Source organism: Homalodisca vitripennis, chromosome 6 (genome assembly GCF_021130785.1).
Source record: "Homalodisca vitripennis isolate AUS2020 chromosome 6, UT_GWSS_2.1, whole genome shotgun sequence".
Classification (NCBI taxonomy): domain Eukaryota; kingdom Metazoa; phylum Arthropoda; class Insecta; order Hemiptera; family Cicadellidae; genus Homalodisca; species Homalodisca vitripennis.
In genome coordinates this window covers 105,589,269-105,595,692 of record NC_060212.1, presented here as the reverse complement: position 1 = coordinate 105,595,692, position 6,424 = coordinate 105,589,269, and positions in this window count along the sequence as shown.

Below are 6,424 nucleotides of genomic sequence, written 5' to 3'. Positions count from 1 at the left end.
AAGTTTCTATCCAACCGTTCAAATTTACTTCCGATCTAATGTATGTAACGTTTTAATCCGCATTGTTACTGTAAACAACGAAATATAAACCAACAGAAACCAATTCCAATGTAAAAGTGTTACTTTTGGTCCTTGTGACTTATTTCTAGTCAAAGATATTTTACGTGCCATAAGTTGATTTTTCCTTGTTTTTTCGGATGAAGAAAATATATTACATTTATGTAGGACTGAGAAATCCTATGCCTACGGCCTTTTTATCAATTAACAGAATAAAACTGTCTATTTCGACCGATTAAATTAACTTCCGGTCTAATGTATATATGGTGGAACAACTGAGTTTAACTTGTTGTCCTGATCAAGAATATATTTGTATATGTTGATTACTTGGTTGAAAAAGCATCTATCTACTCTCGGATTTTATAATCTACTTTCGGTCTAAGATACGAGTATTTAACCGAATATCTGTATATATCAGAATTCCTGTAGTCGAATTGCATTTTTAAAACGATGAAGAAATATGTTTTCCTTAAGGAACAGTAAAAATGTCAAATACCATGTCAAGGAAGCCAACCAATTTCGAGTACCTTATGTGCAAACATTCACAACTTTGTTTATCAAGGTGGATTTTATAGCAGTGTTCAACAGATATTCCCAATACATTCATGGTTTCGACACTTATGCAATCTGCTGTAAAAAGTAGACAAGTAAAAACGATTCGTGTAACATCATCATTGCAATCTGCATTACACTACTGATCAAGCACTGTATGCTTTATGTGTTCTAACATTTAAGTGTTAAAAAAATGTTTCAGCATCTTTGACGAGTGACCTAATAACATAAGCCACTGGAGAGATTCAGTTTCGCGCGTTCCATTTTAAAAGCAGCTACGCTTTGCATTATTAATTGGACGAGTTTAAACAATCGTCGGATTTATAATTTTTCTTAGTTGATTGGTAGAATCTTGCTTTATTAAGAAAGACGTTTTTATTAAACGAAAACTCTATTGGCGATTTATAATAGAGTACATAATACAGCACGAATTCTATAATTTTAGTACATAGTAGCATTCTAATAACATATTCAATTTCATACAACGAGAGATATATGTAACAGAACACTAACTAAAAGGAGCAACATCAAAGGGCTTTTAGGGGTGGTCTCTACTTCAGGGACACCTTGGTGAAAAGTGACCTTAACAAGTTTAACCCTTTCTTCTTTTTATCAAAAGCAGTCCACGTCAAATTTGTTCCTCCGTAAAGTAACGCTTTTCTGTCGTCTTGCTTTTTATGCGTACACCTTTCTTGTTAGAACATTTCATAAATATCTTACTTTTATTATATTAATAACAACTTCATAACATTTAAAAGAGTTTCAGTAAAAAGATTCTTATTTATTACTTTTTATTATGATGAAATTTTGTATTTAACACAGCTACAGCACCCTTTGGTAATAAAAGAGTTAAATACCAACACTAGTCTAGCTATAGTATACTACGTTAATGACCTATAACAATATATCGCTAAAAATCTATATACGTAGATTAGTTGCGGTATATTTATTTTTATACAGCTTACTTTGTTATTTGTGTACTTAAAAAAGTTGTAATAAAACCAAATACTTTACAGTTAATAATTGTAGTTTTATTTTGTTTACTACTCTTAATGTATATATGTATGTATGATTAGAGATCTACGTATCTGAAGAAGTGTTCCAGATACACGAACATGTTTAAAACGTTTTTAACCATCAAACAAAGTGTTTTCTTGAGAATTAACCCGTTTTTGTTATATTCTAGATAGGGGAAACAACGAAAACTCAACTAAAGCACCAGAAAGTACTAGGATCGGAGTGAATTTAAATGGCCATAAATATACACTTTTTCAAACATTTCCTTCTTAATCGGGGTAATGTAAACTCAACCTTGTTGTTGTACATATGTCATTCGCACAAGTAGTGCTCATACAAACATAAATCCTAAAATAAGGGTCACTGCCAATTTTATTTAAAATCTTAAGCTGTTAAACATAAACATATAATATGTACCTAAAATGTGCCTAATTATGTTTCTAAATTACATAGAGCCTCATAATTGATTACATCATTAGCTCTTCGATTAAAACTCAACTTTAGGATTTATCTATATTGGTCTAAAATAGTTCAGTTGTCACTAAAATCACTGGAGATATTCAAAAAATTATATGGAGTATGGGAGAGAAATGCTAGTTATTTTACATGTACTTATAAAAACACTCTAAGACTTCAGGGTCACAATTTATGCAACAGTAGCAGTAAAGATATACATTTTATGTTAATAAGCAGTTGAACAAAGCAGATGCTCATTAAGAAATGCAAGTTTGCATAAGTAGAACAGTAAAGTTACAGCGTAGGAGCCGAGAGACAATTTGCGTTGTTTAAAGCACTCAAGCACTCAACCTCTTTTTTATCGACAGAGATATTTTCCTACGAAAGAAATCAGTCGTCATTCGCACAAGTTTTGGCGGAGTTTCAAATTGGATTATGTCAAAAGGGTTAAAGACTTAACATGGTAATCTTTTCTCAAGTAATATTTTTCTTAACTTGACTCCAAAACCAATTGTCAGACACGTAAATAAATATTAAATCATTGTCAGCTATTGACGCTAAGAATATAAAACTAAACAAAATATAATGTAGGAACAAATATCTTTTCATATTTTAACCCTTCCAAACCCTCTTCTAAAAATCTAACGTAGCACGATTGGTTTCTTCTAAAAAAATTTCTTTATAGATTTCAAGAAAAAATGGGTTTTGTGCTTATACAGTGGAAATTGGCTACCGGCTCCTAGAAAGGACTAGAATACAGACTGTACAACAGTTATAGTACAAACAAACGATTATAGGATCGTTTCTCTGTGATTGTAGATAGTTTGTTGGAAGTAGCTGTACTAGTGAACCCTCATTTTGAATAATACAGGCTATATTGGTTCCAATTCGGAAGCTAGTTAAAACTAACTCTATCGAATTATTAGTGTTACCTCTGTTTAGTGATGGGCCATTAGAGTAGAGAACTATTTATTTATTGCAATAAATATCGTCTATTGAAGTAATATTCGAATGCTTAATCAATTAATACCAAATCTTTGTGAGTGTTATGAACAAAACATAATACCGTAACCATCATAGTTATTATTTTTACTAAGGGTTTTAATGAGAATTAAGTAACGAGTGACCGCCACGCTCTCATCGATACTCTGTAACGAATATTTTATTCGTACCTTGATAAATATTTTTACTCACTAGTATTTTCAGTTAGTAAATGGTCTCAGGTAATAAAATCAATCATTTATCTTCTTAATTGCTTTGATGATACAGTGCTTTAATAAAAAAAGTAAACTATTTTACTTTTTATAAATGACGCTATTATGTAAGGCACTAATATATTAATAACTATTTCATTCAAGAGATAGTTTTTTATATCGCACATTGAAAAATGAAATGGTCTATTTTAGATAGTTAAATTTAATACATTTTCTGTTAACTATTTAATAAAAAATAACTACAAATTAAAAAAAATACATACCGTATAAGAATGTATGTTAACTTTTGTTTTTGAGAAGATGAGCAACTAAAAGATGTTGTTACATTTAATTATGTATTAAATTCTAATTATATTGATGTAAACGTTTCAAAAAATTTAAAGGTCAAGAGTGAAAAATCACGTATTATTGTTTAGTTTATTCGCTACTAGTGTGACGAAAGCAAATTGTTAAAGATAACAGTAACTTTACCATTTTTGAACAGCTAATGGACTCAAGCTTTATCAACCCATTATCATGGCTTATGTCACCGTTTCGGTTAATGAAAGCATTTTTGGGCACTAAAATGATCTTCATCCTAAGATCCAGGACCACACGAGTTCTGATACAACTGAGAGTACTGTAGAATCCAACCGGAATATTTCGTATACAAGTTACAAGTAGTCAGACCACATGACGCGTAACAGGCTTCTCAGAAATTGCATACAAAGTTCCAATCTCGAGATGTCCTGCGGGCAGTCAGACGTCTAGGAGAGAAAGTTGAATAGCCCTTCTGAGTAATATACTATACTTCAATAATGGTATGGCAATTGATAATAAATATTGCATGAGCGTTTGCGAAGCCTATAACTTAAAGTTATGGAAGATGTAATTTCTGTCTATGTCTCTGTCCCCACGATATCTCTAAAACGAACTGACCTATAGACTTCAAATTTTGCCCGAATCTTTCATTTCTATAAAGGCTACATTTGTGATGGTGCATGTCAATCCTGGGATTTGCTTATGGTCATTAAAGCCTATCACTCAGTAGGCTGGCACAAGTTCTCTTTGTCGGCCTAGGTGCTGTACAAATATATTTTCTGCATGATTTATGTGTCTTAGTTTGCAAGACATCTAAAAATAATGAGCTATAACTTAGACTTGACATTAGGCGTGGAACCTTACAGAAGCCTGTTACGCGACAGGTGGTGTGGCATTATCTTATTTTATTATTAATACGAGTGTGTAACTATAATTACAATGTATTCATATATTCGATTGCCATTTTTTTTCCGAAATATGAGGCCTGAATAGAAATACATATGCCACAATGATGATAATAACAATAACACTGACTATTATATCGGAACGTCATGTCATAACAATTTATGGTTTGCGTTAGTCATAAAATGGAACCAAATGAAGAAATGACGATTTATAGCAAATCAGTTACTAATAACGCACATGTGAAATGAAACTTGTGCCCTCGGGAGAGACCGAATGTCAGAGCCACAAATTATAACTTGACATGCCGTTTTGGAGGCTGATATACCAATAAAATAAACATTAAACTAAAAAGTTTGGTTGTTGCATTTAAGAATGTGTAAAAACGATATTTCCTGTTTACTGTGTACTTCTGAGCAAGACTATACTGTATAACAAATAATCATAAGGTCAATTTTATATAAAATCAATATTGACAAAACATTTGTTTTACAGTATTTCGTATAGCAAATAGTATTTTTAGAGTAGATCTGGTTTTAAGTTTCGTGTTAATTTATTCTTCATGTATATATCATTATAAAACAATCTTGTTAAACGCTCAAAGTCGTAAATATACATACTTCATATGTACATAAGTGTGTTATTAGCCGGCTGTAGTGGCGGCCATCTTGTTTATAGCCCCGGAAGAACAATTTTAAATCACATGGATCTTAGTTATAGTCATAGAATTATGGGAGTATATATATATATATATATATATATATATATATATATATATATATATATACAGGGTTAATAAAAAGTCTGGAGACCTCCGACTAATATTGTAACGGCTCACACGAGAAAAACTAAACTCGCCACACATTTATGTTATATTATGAGGTACTTTTTGGGCATAATTACTGCTTCATTCACAAACCCAAAATGGGGGATTTTGGGGGCAGCTCAAAAATGTTAAATGTAAAGCCCCATCAAGTGACCTGTCATTTTCAAGTCCCTGATAAAAGAAAACAAACAACGCAAACTAGAGGTCTCTATCTTAACCCAGTAAAAAATGACTGCCAATTGAAAATTGTATAAGCCAGAATAAACTACTTACAACATAGGAATAAGTAACTTTTGGGGCAGCTAAAAACTGTCACTTTTAAGCACCACTCAGTTGATCTCTCATTTTTTAGGTATTCATAAAAGGTACAAACTAGGAAAAGTGGAGAATTCTAATGAAACCCGTATTTTTTATTGTTCCCTATAAAGGAAAAGAAGAGATATTTAATAAGAATTTTCTAACATCGTTATGTATTTTTTAAGGAGATACTCTGTCATTACCTACCAGCTTAATGTTTCACAAGAAGTGTTGAAATTGCTTCCCCTCAGCGGCTTGACAATGCGCTAGTGTGGTGTAAACATGTGATACAACTCACTGCAATGATTGTTGAGGAATCCCATGTATTTCCTGTACAACTCGATTTCTCAGATCATCAATATCTCGTGGCTTTGTTTTGTACACTCTGTCTTTAACATAACCCCACATGAAGTAGTCGAGTGGTGACAGGTATGGTGATCTGGCGGGCCACTCAATAAACCCACGTCTACCTATCCATCGATTTGGGAAAACATTATCCAAGTAGTGGCGGACTTGCCGGCTATATGTGGAGGTGCTCCGTCTTGCTGGAACCAAACTTGTTCAAAATAATCTCTGGATGCCTGGATTGCTGGAATTATTTGTTGGGGCATACCTAAGTACACATCACCAGTAAGGTTCCCTTCAATGAAGATTGGTCCAATAATTTGTCCTCCCATCATACCTACCCAAACGTTAAATTTTTCGGGATGTTGAGTGTATTGTTCTTGCACCCAGTAAGGATAACATCACTCCAAAGATGAGAATTGTGTCTATTTACTTCCTCGTTTAGCATGAAGGTTGC